The sequence below is a fragment of the Toxorhynchites rutilus genome, chromosome 1 (assembly GCF_029784135.1).
Source record: "Toxorhynchites rutilus septentrionalis strain SRP chromosome 1, ASM2978413v1, whole genome shotgun sequence".
Lineage (NCBI taxonomy): Eukaryota > Metazoa > Arthropoda > Insecta > Diptera > Culicidae > Toxorhynchites > Toxorhynchites rutilus.
Genome location: NC_073744.1, coordinates 179015150 through 179030205, shown reverse-complemented (window position 1 = coordinate 179030205; position 15056 = coordinate 179015150). Strand labels below are relative to the sequence as shown.

Below are 15056 nucleotides of genomic sequence, written 5' to 3'. Positions count from 1 at the left end.
ATTTTTTTTGCAATCGATTCAGAGTTCACTGAAGGAATTCCATTGACCTTTTCGTGGCTACAAACAGCATAAGAAATTGAGATTCTTGTTGCAGTTTTCAAAGAATGAAAAAAATTAAAAGGGAAACAGCGAACATAAATTGGTAAAGTAAACCAGTAGCATGTTCAACGGTAGATGACGAATGGCATAAATTATCCTAATGAATTATTGCGACTTGTATTGTAATTTAGAATCAACAAAAAGAAATGAAATACCTAAAACGTTTCTATTGTACGTCAACTATACTGATTTGGTTAACGATAGATTCGATATTTGAACAGTTGCGTTCTATTTGAGATGTGAACTTTAGAATTTATTTCGCGAATGATCTTACAAGTTTGGAATTAATAAACGTCTGTATAAAACTACAGTGGAACCCAGATTATCCGCGGAATAGTCTGGCTAGCTCATCGCGAATGACGAAAATCGCGGATAACGCAATAAAGGTGTATCCCGCGACGCCGGGGGAGCGCGCGAGCCCGTCGCTACCGGGGAATTTGCGCAGATAAGCGGTCGGCTTAAGCGCCACTCCCGTGAGGGAGACCGACCGCCGTGTTATTTTCCTTGCCCGGCAATGAGACACCCACTGAGGGCGGGTTTGTCCTTTTCTCCTCACCAACCCGGTTAGCTTCGCGACTTTTTTCCTGCACTCTCGGGAGAACCCGCGATATCGTTTGTCCACGAGACGTAATGCAGACACAAGGAAGTCTGGGTCGATCCCACTGACTACCACTTATGCTGAGATCTCCTCACTGGACCTACTAATAATGATCTTCCCCTCAACTTCAGAGCTCGCTTCGGAGCGTAGGAGTGAGAGTGGAAGTAAACAAAAAAAGGAGTCTCCACCCTGACTCGTGACCTAATTAACACAAAAAGAAGAGTGAACGGGTTCGTCGGTGTTTAGGCCACCGCGAGCCAGTAAATACACATTTGTTTCTTAGACCTTAACATATAAATCGAACGGAAAAGTTTATTTTACACTACATTAAATATCAAAACATCTCTCACAACATTCTCAATCACTTAAATCAATTAGCTTCATCAACACTTCTCTTCTACATTGAACATTTAGTCAATCAGGAAAGAACATCCATCAACATAGAAAATTTATTTACTCTAAGAACATTAATCAAATTTCATTACTCTACTCTAATTTTCCTCCCAAGTCTCGATCTCATCACATCTAGGTTGAGAAGACGGCGCGCTTGCTATTTACTCCGTTAGGCTATTCATGAATGGCTTCGCTTATAGCGATTGAAATTACACAGTCATATGGAGTGAGCTCTCCACTGCATGCATTATTTGTGTGTGTATGGCTTTGAATTGTGTGGCTTTCGTGGTTAGTAGCTATTTATAGCGTTTTGCTCAATATCACTTATCCTACATGCGCCTGTTAATAATGGATAAGGAAAAAAGGTACTCACTACCATGGATTTATGTGATTCGCTACGTCGACGGGTTCTACTCCTAGCTGGGCGTGCGATGAGCGGTCCTAACTTCCGGTTTACGCCTGTTGCGGCTGCCAGTATTGTTCGCGCAGCGCAGTCTTCGAACCAGGCGGAAAGGTTTGAGCCTTGGCTGGATTTTTGGTCAATTCCAACGTTGACTCCGTGGGGTCAGTAGCGGCGCTTCCTAAAGAGGTTACACGAAAAGCACACACAAGAACCATTCAAAATTACGCCACATGAGCCAAACCACAATGCCATTCTTACCTCCGGATGTATTTAACGGATGCACGGGAGGGTACAACTTCAACTTTGCCTAAATCTATCGACTATCCAGCTAACAAAATTTGAACAAAAAAAAAAAAAAAAAAAGAACACTAATGAGCACAACTAACTCGCGATAATTAAAACACCAACTACCTTTTGTGAAATTCGCGGTTCAAGAAAATAACACCACTCCGACCTCTTCCACGGTCCACGTTGAAATGGAAGAACATAATTTTTAGTCCTCAGATCAGCGTACTAATCAATAGGACCGGAACTGCGTAATTATTAACGAAGTTAATAATCACGCAAGTCATGCCAAGTTCCCTTGTCCCTACATCGGTCTCATATTCAAATATTCTCGGGCGATCACCTTTAACCTCCCGAGCGCAGTTCAAATCGAATCGCTTGCCGGGTTTCTGAGGTTCCAAGAACAAGAAAACCTCCGCCGAAAGACTCTGCTATTTGGGGGAAATATCCAAACGAAAAAAATGAAAAAAGGAAAGCATGAGTCTTTCGGGTGTATTGGTATTTGGGTGTCTTGGCTAAAACACAGCCGTCGAATCACATCCAGCACCCATTATGCCAAGTTGCTCAAATCTAAAAAGAGGAGCGGCACTCGCGTTGCCTTACATCCAATACATTGAAAGAAGAGAGAGGCTCCGATTCACACAAGTGAGCTGGTGTAGAATCTGAACTTCAAAATAACTAAACGAGGGGCTTCCAAATGTCGAAACCAGTACCACGCTACATCATTCCCTGCTGAATTTTCGAAAATTTGATTGGCATAAACCAATCAAATTTTCGAAGGCGAAAATAGAGTCTCCCTTCGCAGAATGTTCACTAACATTTTCGGGGTCATATGTGGTCATCGTCAAACTGAATTGACTCATCCTCTATCTCCAGTATCAGATCGGGTAATCTGTCTGTAACTGACCATCAACGCTTTACAGCTCCGGTCTCCAGCGAAATGTCATGCGAACCACTGTAAAAGGTTAACTCTAAACGCCCATCAAAAATTACTGGCATTACAGCAACTAACTAACTACTGAACTGAGAAACAAGAAAAACTCGAAAATACATCAATCGATCTGACCTTCAAGAACTACTATTAGTTGACAATCCTATTCACACAAAATGAAGAAAAAATATACTCAAAATTACCCAAAACTATAACTAAAATCCTTACATCCTCCACTTCTCATTAATAGAAGTGTTTCTGGAGATGTAAAAAAAAAACGTACTATCGACCTACGTCGAAAAAATAACTCGATGAATATTGTTCATTCCGACCTCAGAACTTTACCCGAGTAAAAAGGAATGAAAACAATATCCATCTTAAATTAGCCCGAAATTTCTTCGGATATGGAAGCTACTTTGGAAACTCCAAAGATTGCGTGCTTCCACCGAAGAAAAATCTTAAAGTTCGCCATTCTCAATCGTTGGCATGCTCCAACGATGAGATGACCTTTTTCCTAACAAAATCACAAAACAGAACTAAATAATCAACCAATCACACATTCACGCACCCCTCGCTTACAAGCGATGTACACTCATTCTCCCAATACACTCACACAAGTCACTCAAGCTATTGCCAACTAAACAGTGTTTAAGAAGTAAACAAACCGGAGCGATGGTTTGGTCAGTGAAGTTTGTTTTTTTTTTTTTTTTTTTTTTTTTTTTTTTTTTAATTTATGTGTTTCACACGGACGATTCCGTGTTTATGAAGAAAAAACCTTGTGAGCGATATGGACAACGATGGAAAAGGAAAGTGAAGATGGTGAGTCGTTCCAATTCTTAGGTGTTAAGCTTTTTTTTCTCTTTTTCTTTCCCAGATTAGGTTCGACAAGGGGCACAGCATCACCGATTGGACTGGATTGTTGCTGAGGAAACGATCCAAACAACGACGAAGGACGAGGATGACCAGGAACGGGACCAAAAAGGGACTAGGACAAAAAGGACGGAGGAATATTGAACGGGACCATTGGAGACAAATAATGAAGGAATCTGCAAAACGACTAGGACAACTCTTGGAAACCACAACTGAAGGAAAACACAGGAATGGAATGAAAATCATCAAAAGAAAACACAATAATGGAAAAGGATGGAGGCTACTGAAAAGCCGGTAGAAAACGGGAACAACTGGATCTGGACACTGGTGAAACACAAGGGAAACACGGACAGGAAAATTTTCAAGGATAGGACACGGAATATGAGCTGGAGGACACAGTGACAAGACCAAAATCACAACGATAACCAAAATGTAATTATTCAATCTAAATATCTATTACTTTTTTACTTATTTTAGGAATTAAACTAAGGAAACTGTACCAACACGGATAACCTAATAAACTAAACGGAATTTCTTCGAACCAAAAAAAAACAAATAAATAATGGAATACCGGAACGCCAAAAATGACGAAAAAAACAAAAACAACCGAAAAATATGGAATATAAACAAAGGAAAAACGTGAGTGACTATAACTTTTTAATGAATTAACAAACTAATCTAACTAGAATTAAGACTAACACTAGAAGTAAGGGTTAGGGAACTAGGAAAAAATAATAACTAACTACAACTAATATTTACAAATATTTACAATCCGGGTCGCTTTTCCCTACCAACTCGGTTCCGAAGGTCGGTCTCTTTCTTGATGTTTTCGTTGGGATTCCCGTTAGTCACTTCGGCTACATAGCTTTCAAATGCTTGATTCTACGGAATCACCCAGATCGAGAGGTTTATCTAGTCTCTTCTTCTTCCGACTGCTTTCAAGTGCTGAGGCGCTCTCCTCTTCGTTTCTTCACAAAGTCCACTACTGATTGTTTCGAAAATCATCATCAGTGCTCGCTTTACGCTTCGCGGTACCATGACCGCTACTTTGCACAGGTCATCGCTCCGACTCTTTCCTTTTCTTCGTGAACTTTGCTACTTTTTTTTTTTGAATCATTGTGAGCTTTCAACCCAGACTTTAGGCAATCTTCCAAAGTCTCAACGATTCCTCAATCGATGGGATTCGACGTAGACTTTCCACATAGGTGTGTTTTCTATTATTAGTTCCTTTCTGAAAGGTACATAGCTTGAACACATAACCCTTAGGTTTTTGGAGCATCAGAAGGAAAATTCATTTTTTTGAGCTGGTTTGCGAAAAATACGCCAATGCGTTTTCCAGCGTTATCCTCCAGCTCATAGGTGTGAGAACCAAGGACTTTTCTTACAACACATTGTTCGTATTTAGGAGCGAGCTTTTTGCAAAAACCTTTGCCTTTATCTGACAGATCAAATGTCTTTTTCAGGATCTTTTCCCCAACAACATACCGTGGACAATCTGTGTTTGATCGCAGATTGTAATTTTTTTCGTGTCTTTTATAAGCTTTTGCCAGATTATTCCTCACCTCTTCGAACAATTGCTTCCGTTCTTCTGACAATTTTTCCTGACAGTTTTCTTCCTGTTGGTGGTTATCTCGAATGATGGCGTATTCCTTTCCATCCGAGACCTGGTTCCGCCCAAAAACGACGAAATAGGGACTATATTTGGTGGAATCGTGAACTGCGTTTCTAATTGCGTTGGCAATCTCTTGTAAGTTGTTCGTCCAATGCTTATGTTCTTTTTTAAGGGTGGCTCGAATGGCTGTGGTTACCACGCGATTCACCCTTTCGGTGTTATTGACCTGTGGGTGGTAGGCAGGTGTCAACCAGTGGTTTACGTTATATTTAACTAGCAGTTCGCGGAAAATTTTGGACAAAAATTGAGTTCCATTATCTGTAAGAACGATTTCTGGAACTCCGAAAAGTCGGAAAATCATGTTTTCTACGAAGTCTACGAGTGAATCAGCTTTCGCCTCTCTAAAAGGCTGCACGAGTACAAATTTGCTGAAGACGTCCGTGGCCACCAGTAGGCACGTGCTACGCCTTTTCCCCGAGACAGGCAGTGGTCCGATATAGTCCAAAGTGACGAACTGCCATGGGTACTCTACCGGCTTTTGCGATCCCATCGGAGGAGTTGCATTTATATTCACCGCTTTGCTCGTTTGGCATTGCACACATTCTCTACAGAAGTTTTTTATTTCTTTGGCCATACCTGGCCAAAAATGCCTTTCCTTTACAGACCCCAGCGTCTTCTCGAAGCCGAAATGGGCTTTCCCATGCTCGGTCCTAATCACATCCGTTCTTGCTGCTTTCGGAGTGAACCACTTCCACGCGAATCGAGGGTCGGATCGTTTATTTTGGGATTTGCAATATTTGTAGATTCTCCCGTCAATTACTTTGTAATCTTTGAATTGAATGGGGTTTGCTTCAATTTGTGACATTAGATCGTCGTACTGAGGATCGAGTGACGTTACCGTTACGGTTTCAATTGAGCGCGACAGACAATCTGCAGTTATGTTATTCTTCCCCTTTCGGTAAACCAGTTCCACGTCATACGACTGTATTCTTAGGGCCCATCGTAGCAATTTAGAGTTTCCTGATTCCGCCCCTATTTTAAATAGCCACAGTAAACTTCTGGCATCAGTTACTATCCGAAATTTTGTCCCTTCCACATAATGGCGGAAGTGGTCTATCGCCATAAGAACCGCCAAACATTCTTTCTCGACCGCTGCATATTTCCGTTGAGTGTTGCTTAGCTTTTTGCTAAAATAGCTTATAATCCGCGTTTGCCCTTCGAGTTCCTGCACCAGAGCAGCGCCAATAGCGTTGTCTGAAGCGTCAGACTCTATCGTGAAAGGCTTTGAAAAATCCGGATTGCCCAGAATTGGGGCCGATATGAGCGCTGATTTCAGCTTATTAAATGCCGTTTCCGCCTCCTCAGTCCATGAAATTTTCTTCTTATCCTTTTTCAAAAGGTTTGTTATTGGGGTAGTTATTTCGCTGTAGTTGCTAATAAATTTTTGGTAAAAACCAGCCAATCCCATTAATCGTCGGACGTCCTTCACTGTTTTCGGTCTCGCGTAATCAAGGATGGGTTGTATACGGGATTCATCGATTGCCACTCCGTGTTCCGATAAAAGGTACCCCAAGTACATGACCTTTCTTTGGCAAAATTTCGACTTTTCTAACGAAATAGTTAGTCTTGCTGCTTTCAACCGCCCCGCTATTATTCGCAGTAATTTGAAATGCTCATTGAGCGTTTTTGTTGCCACCACCACGTCATCTAAATACACGAATACGTTCGGCTGAAGATCGAATCCGATCACTTTATTCATCAGCCGGCACATCGTGAATGGGGCATTCGTTAGTCCAAAAGGGCATACTTTGAACCGGAAGAGTCCCTTTGATGTTCGGAAGGCTGTAAAATTTCTGCATTCTTCTTTCAGAGGAATCTGAAAGTAAGCATCTTTCAGGTCGATTACTGAAAAGAATTTCGCATTTTCTAAACGATGGAAAATATCCTGCATATTTTGCATAGGATATGCGTCCTTTACCGTCATCGCATTTATCCTTCTCGAATCTAAACAAACTCTGATCTTTCCATTTGATTTCCTCACAGCAACCAAGGGGTTCGTCCACTCGCTATAGCATTCTTCAATCGCATCTAACTGTTTGAAACGTTCTATTTCTTCATTAATTTCCTTCTGTATGTAGGGTGAACATTTATATACAGGTTGATTCCGCGGTTTGGCATCCTCCTTCAATATGATCTCGTGTTGTATGAGGTTCGTCCTCCCAAGTTTACCAGGGGCAGTAAAGGCAAATTGTTTTATTGTCGTTATCAGCTGTGCTCGCTCTTTCGTTGTGAGATTATGCTCCGTTTCGATCTCATCAGGTATCGGTTCCGCCGGAGAATCGAATGTTGGGAAATCTAGTGTTTCATCTTCTTTTTCTGGAATTTTCGGAATTTCCACGGTTGGCTCCACTGTGAAACACATTTGTGAAGTTTGCCCGATATCCAATGTTTCAATTTTCTCCAAACCGTACCCCATATCTATCATCGGTTTAATGCTGAACCCTTCCCAGAAATTCGTACCCAAAATGAGTTTTCTGCTGATCTGAGGTACAATAATGGTCGGGATGACACGAGTCATGTTTTTGTAAGTGTATGGTACGTTAAGGTATCCCAGACACTTGTATGCTGTTCCATCAGCTGTACTCACTCGAATCGCTGCTGGAAGGATTTTCAGTCCGTATTTTATTGCAAATTCTGACGAATTTGTTACGCTCACTCCGGCTCCCGAGTCTAATAATGCTTCGATTTCGGTATCAAAAACTCTCACTGTGATATGGGGACATTTACTTGAATTGATCGTGATGTGATGTATCGTTGCTAGTGGGTCAAAGTTTTTTATTTTTGTATTGGGAATCGTGAGGTTTCCAAGGACGGAAGGATTCCCCTGCTCACATCCTCGAGTTAGTTTCCCGAATCGTTAGTACGATTGCGAAACGTCATCGTCGAAGAGCAACGTTCGCATGATCGAATCGTCCTTCCTAGAATGCCACACCCAAAACAAAAAATTGTTTTCGGTCTCGAACAGTCCCGCCATGTATGTCCGGGCTGTTGACAGTTCCAACAACTTCGTGTAGGTGGCGCTGATGTATTCGGTTGTTCCTCTTGCCTATTCCCTCTTGCAATCAATGTTCTCGGTCTCATTGCTTGACGTTCTCTGGGCTGGTTTAGTTCCACTGCATTAACCATCTCCTCTTCGTCACTCGTGTACTCTGCCGCGTCAATTTGCAGGTTGTTTACCGGTCTTCTTGCTGGTTCTAGGAAACCCATCTGGAGGCTAGGATCAGTTGCATCAATGCGGTAGTTCAGTTTTATCAGCTGATGCAGATCATTCACCTCGATCGTTGCCAATTTCGAACGATAGTGTAGGCGCATGTTGTCCCACACTATCTCGAATTTTCTGCTTTTCGACAGAGGTTTGGAGAGCATTTTTGTCAGTTTTTCGATTTCTGTAACAAATGCGATGAATGACTCGCCTCTCTGTTGTTTCCTCTCATGGATTTTCTGCCGTATCCCTTGATCTTGATTTGGGTTACCAAATCTGTATTTGATCATGTGTTCGAACGTCTGCCAGTCGTCAAACTGATCTACGAATGTGAAAAACCAGTCAGAGGCAAGACCATCCAACAGTAAATGCACATCCCGTAAAAGTTGTCTATCTGAAACTCCCTCTCGCTCCGCAATCTTTTTTAATTTATACAGGAAGCTCTCCACACTTCCCGACCTGTTTTCTCCAGTGAACCTAAGCTTCCATTTTTCGACTCTGTAAAAGTCTCTGCCCGTCTGGTGTGCTTGATTCTGACGTCGATGCCCTCTTGTTTCGTGTCTTGTTCTGTCCGTAAATCGCGGTTCCCGGTAGGAATATGAATCATCTGAGGACTCATAGTCATCCGAACTTCCAGCGTACTGTTCACTTAAATTTGGTCGAACATTCTGAGTTTGTCTCGTTATTGTCGGTTGATGTGTGATCGTATTTGGACCTTCTAAGACGCTGTATACGGGTCGTGGTGCATCGGGTCGTAATGTATCGAACCGGACTTTTTTTTCCCTCCTGCTGGGTTCACTGGTTGTCTGGTTGCTATCGCCATTAAGCCTATTCCCTACCACACAAGTCATTCTGTTGTTATTAGAAGTTGCCAGAACGCTCTGCATGGTTTTCTCTAGTTGTTCGATTTTTTCTCGCAATTCCCTGTTCTCTTGTTGCAGTTCAGTTTCCCACACTCGTCGGGTTTTTGGTATTGCACCAGTATTTTTAATCGGCAAATTGTTTGCCCCCACAGGTGTAGTCAGTTCTGGCAACGGTAGATGATGTTGTTCGTTTTCAGTACGTGGAGGACTCAAGGCTTTGGCTTGCTCTGCCTCGTTAATCATGTAATTAATCCTATCCAACACCGGTGATGCTGGTGGACCAACCTTGTATTGCCTCATCAATTCCCCAATACTGCGAACCAAATCTCTTTTTTGTATCTTCTCGCTCTCGTTTTCAGCTGAACACCGTTTCGCTCTGTAATAGCAATGTAAAAGAACCGACTCCCATCTGGTGTCCATCCCATATCGCCACAAAGCCTTCTTCACTTCGTCGAATTTTTTTCCCACCACTGGGTATTCGTCCCGTATACTTAAATTGGAACGATAGTTCCGCCCTATTTTAGCATCTGCCTTAAATAATTTCCTCAAACACCGCTGTTTCTCAGAGAGGTCTAGCCCGATTGTATTCTCATCGAGTTTCTCCCGAATACTCAGCTCGTAGTCTACTTCGTCCATCGTAAGGTACTCCGCAGACGGAAATTTATCCATTTTGATTAATTAAAACAATACCAATAATTAATATATATATATTTTTTTAATTCACAGGACAACGGGACGTAGCTGACTGATTCCGAATGCTTGATCAATAATTTTATAAAGAACAATTTTAATCAATAATACAGTAGAGAGGCTGAATTTCAACAAAAAAAAATAGTTTTAGATACGAAAAATGTGTTTGAGAATAATTACGTAGTAGAAGACAATAATTATAACTGCCCAATATCGTTTTTATGTTTGAGCTGATATGGATGAATAATTAACAAGAAAAATAAATGTATTATACATGCGAGTTAAATGTTCAAGGATTCTTACCGAAATAGATATTTGTATGAATAAACAAAAAATAATTAAATGTAATAATTGATGAAGATTATCATAGAAATTAATAAACAAAATATATACCAAAAATATTATGAACGAAAATGTAAATTAATAACTCAAAAAAGGGAAAAAAAATCTTTCACCAAAAAACATAAATTTTTCCGAAGACAAAGAAAAAAAAATTATAATTTCTCAAATAATTTTCCCAAAATTATTTTCCAATGACATCAAATGTCGTGCCAAAAACCACGTTGGGCGCCAAATGTATCCCGCGACGCCGGGGGAGCGCGCGAGCCCGTCGCTACCGGGGAATTTGCGCAGATAAGCGGTCGGCTTAAGCGCCACTCCCGTGAGGGAGACCGACCGCCGTGTTATTTTCCTTGCCCGGCAATGAGACACCCACTGAGGGCGGGTTTGTCCTTTTCTCCTCACCAACCCGGTTAGCTTCGCGACTTTTTTCCTGCACTCTCGGGAGAACCCGCGATATCGTTTGTCCACGAGACGTAATGCAGACACAAGGAAGTCTGGGTCGATCCCACTGACTACCACTTATGCTGAGATCTCCTCACTGGACCTACTAATAATGATCTTCCCCTCAACTTCAGAGCTCGCTTCGGAGCGTAGGAGTGAGAGTGGAAGTAAACAAAAAAAGGAGTCTCCACCCTGACTCGTGACCTAATTAACACAAAAAGAAGAGTGAACGGGTTCGTCGGTGTTTAGGCCACCGCGAGCCAGTAAATACACATTTGTTTCTTAGACCTTAACATATAAATCGAACGGAAAAGTTTATTTTACACTACATTAAATATCAAAACATCTCTCACAACATTCTCAATCACTTAAATCAATTAGCTTCATCAACACTTCTCTTCTACATTGAACATTTAGTCAATCAGGAAAGAACATCCATCAACATAGAAAATTTATTTACTCTAAGAACATTAATCAAATTTCATTACTCTACTCTAATTTTCCTCCCAAGTCTCGATCTCATCACATCTAGGTTGAGAAGACGGCGCGCTTGCTATTTACTCCGTTAGGCTATTCATGAATGGCTTCGCTTATAGCGATTGAAATTACACAGTCATATGGAGTGAGCTCTCCACTGCATGCATTATTTGTGTGTGTATGGCTTTGAATTGTGTGGCTTTCGTGGTTAGTAGCTATTTATAGCGTTTTGCTCAATATCACTTATCCTACATGCGCCTGTTAATAATGGATAAGGAAAAAAGGTACTCACTACCATGGATTTATGTGATTCGCTACGTCGACGGGTTCTACTCCTAGCTGGGCGTGCGATGAGCGGTCCTAACTTCCGGTTTACGCCTGTTGCGGCTGCCAGTATTGTTCGCGCAGCGCAGTCTTCGAACCAGGCGGAAAGGTTTGAGCCTTGGCTGGATTTTTGGTCAATTCCAACGTTGACTCCGTGGGGTCAGTAGCGGCGCTTCCTAAAGAGGTTACACGAAAAGCACACACAAGAACCATTCAAAATTACGCCACATGAGCCAAACCACAATGCCATTCTTACCTCCGGATGTATTTAACGGATGCACGGGAGGGTACAACTTCAACTTTGCCTAAATCTATCGACTATCCAGCTAACAAAATTTGAACAAAAAAAAAAAAAAAAAAAGAACACTAATGAGCACAACTAACTCGCGATAATTAAAACACCAACTACCTTTTGTGAAATTCGCGGTTCAAGAAAATAACACCACTCCGACCTCTTCCACGGTCCACGTTGAAATGGAAGAACATAATTTTTAGTCCTCAGATCAGCGTACTAATCAATAGGACCGGAACTGCGTAATTATTAACGAAGTTAATAATCACGCAAGTCATGCCAAGTTCCCTTGTCCCTACATCGGTCTCATATTCAAATATTCTCGGGCGATCACCTTTAACCTCCCGAGCGCAGTTCAAATCGAATCGCTTGCCGGGTTTCTGAGGTTCCAAGAACAAGAAAACCTCCGCCGAAAGACTCTGCTATTTGGGGGAAATATCCAAACGAAAAAAATGAAAAAAGGAAAGCATGAGTCTTTCGGGTGTATTGGTATTTGGGTGTCTTGGCTAAAACACAGCCGTCGAATCACATCCAGCACCCATTATGCCAAGTTGCTCAAATCTAAAAAGAGGAGCGGCACTCGCGTTGCCTTACATCCAATACATTGAAAGAAGAGAGAGGCTCCGATTCACACAAGTGAGCTGGTGTAGAATCTGAACTTCAAAATAACTAAACGAGGGGCTTCCAAATGTCGAAACCAGTACCACGCTACAAAGGACTGAAAATGAGTTCCAAACACGAAAAAAAAGATAGTTCGTCATGAAAACCATGTTTTATCAATACACAAATCATTAAACTATCCATCTAGAAGGTCGTATACGCCAGTAGTCAGATAATGTGAAAGCCAATAATCAAAACAAAAGTGCATAAGCCTATCACTCACTGGCAAATTCCGGGAAGGCCTATGGATTTACTATGCAACTCGCTGTCGCGCATAATCCGCACCGCGGTTAATCCGATCGCGGATAATCGGGGTTCCACTGTAGTTTTATACAGACGTTTATTAATTCCAAACTTGTAAGATCATTCGCGAAATAAATTCCAAAGTTCACATCTCAAATAGAACGCAACTGTTCAAATATACTTTATTCTCATACCTTTTGCCACTCTGATGTATTTCTGATTGGCGCTCCTAAACTATTTAGGGCAGTTGTTGTATCTGTCCACACGGCTGCAAAAGTGCACTTCGACATTTTTAATGTCTCGGAAAATTTGAGGCCCTTGGCCACAATAGGATTTTCCTCCATCCTCCTTACCAACTCTTCAAACTGCTTCCGATTTGTCACACGTAACCTGAAATATATAAATTTCTATCATAAATGAAATTAAAAAAAATCGCACTCACTTTTTTGCTTTCATTGTTCGCACTAGTCGAAAACAAATGAGGATACGACTTGAAATGTCACAAAATGGCATTTTTTTTCTCTGCAATCGCCCACGAGAATTGTGTGAGTGTTCATGAGAGTTCATTCAAGGTAAAAGTCTCACCACAGTCGCCTTCGGAAATTGAGTGAGGCAATTTTTCCGAGCTGTCACTTCTCATTCGCGCATCAGAATCAGCCCCTTTATGTTCCGTTGATTTTAAGCGAAAATTGCAATAGTTTTCAAGTGGAATAACACGCTTTGAAAATAAAAATTATGAATAAAAAATTATTCTTCTACATCAAACATGTGTTCCATGTATGGAAATTCCAGACAAGACGCCCCTGGTAATCGAAACAGGGTGAAACAAGTATTTTTGCTACATATTTCAACGTTTCTTCACATCCACAACGTAGCCACGTTTGTTTTCTTTGTGATGAAATGAGCAATAACGATTACGAATGGGCAAACCAACAGAAATAACGAGATTTCTGAACGCATTCATACTACACCATTCTCAAATAAGCGAGGTAAGATGCCGATATGCGTGTCCAAAACGCACCACAACAACGAGTCAAAATGTCAAACGATATCAAAGCGTTTATTTTGGATAACTCTTGATTCGCTGCTTATATCTACCGCATCAGTTATGTTTCTACCAGTTAGAACCATCAGATGATCTCGAATTTTCGAGGCATTTTTGTTATCAAACGCCGACAACGCCAAAGAATTTTGAATCCTATATTTGGGCCTGATTCTCGTGCGCGAATGGAATGTGACAGCAATGAAGTCCTTAAAGTCACATGACCCAAGTCACCGTGTCGCCGAAGGCGATTGCCCTGATATGAGGGGTTAATTTTGGAGTATAATACCCAATGAATGAAAAATGGTGCAGTGTTCATTGAAATATATGTCAAAGCTTGTGTTTTTTGCAAAGGCTCTATGCATTCAATGTGTTTTATGAATATATATTTTTTGATTTTAAAACTATTCATTCCTTGTTACAAATATGTACAGGAAATAAGTTCGTTCATCATTATAAATGTTTTCCTCTTATTATTATTGATGAAAAATAATATCACTGGGATAAGAAGATGAAAAAAATATATTTTCAAATCTGTTTTTGCATAGTCCCTTTGCATTAATATGTGTGTATGTTATTTCAATTGTTTTGATTCCGCATTCGTGTTTTGACTTAGTGCCCGGTGCTAATTCCGTAATAATTACGCTAAAAGTTTGGGAATCGATAAGGATGAAGCTATGAGCACAGATGATACTCCAGCCGCAACTACTGGTGAAGATGCTTCTCCACTAGAGGATGACACCGAGGATGCCTCACACATGGAAGAACTTGATTGAACATATACGATTTTTAACTAGTTAAGTAGCTTATCGTAATTTTTGAAAGTCTGATTTGTGTTTTTTTGGAGAAAGGGAATGCTGAATTATGCTGAATTGAGTTTCTCGTATCAGTTAGGGTCAACTATTGTAAACTTACATTTTAATTCTGTACCTGTCAAAATTCACAGTTTAACTGGGTTGCATTCGAAATTGCCTTTTTTTGTCCGAAAATTTTTACAATGTAGATGATGACTACATCTTTGAATCTGGAGTAGCGATTGCTTGTTTGGAACAGCGAATTATTAGAAATCGTTCAAATCCTTTGGAAATGCCTAATCCTATTTTTGGCTACCATTGTTGGTACTAGTCGATAATAAATGAGGATACGACTTCAAAAGTCACAAAATGGCTTGTTTTTCCACTGCAATCGTCCACGAGAATTGAGTGAATGTTCATGAGAGTTCATTCAGG

The 15056-nt window shown here is 40.9% G+C and overlaps 1 protein-coding gene and 1 long non-coding RNA gene across 5 annotated transcripts in view; one reads left to right on the top strand and one right to left on the bottom strand.

Annotated features, from left to right (window-relative positions):
- Window positions 1-15056, top strand: part of LOC129774059 (serine/threonine-protein kinase 32B) — a 384143-nt gene that overhangs the window by 206110 nt on the left and 162977 nt on the right. The window lies entirely within an intron of this gene.
- LOC129774141 (uncharacterized) lies at window positions 511-12588 on the bottom strand. Of its 3 annotated transcripts, XR_008742719.1 has the most exons (4): window positions 12000-12588; window positions 11847-11916; window positions 11559-11766; window positions 511-1671 (listed from the first exon to the last, which is right to left on the bottom strand). It is a non-coding gene; the product is annotated as an uncharacterized LOC129774141 (long non-coding RNA). The 3 variants fall into 3 exon arrangements; XR_008742718.1 differs by having other exon boundaries at window positions 11559-11916; XR_008742720.1 differs by lacking the exons at window positions 11559-11766; window positions 11847-11916; window positions 12000-12588 and adding exons at window positions 1752-1821; window positions 1905-3412.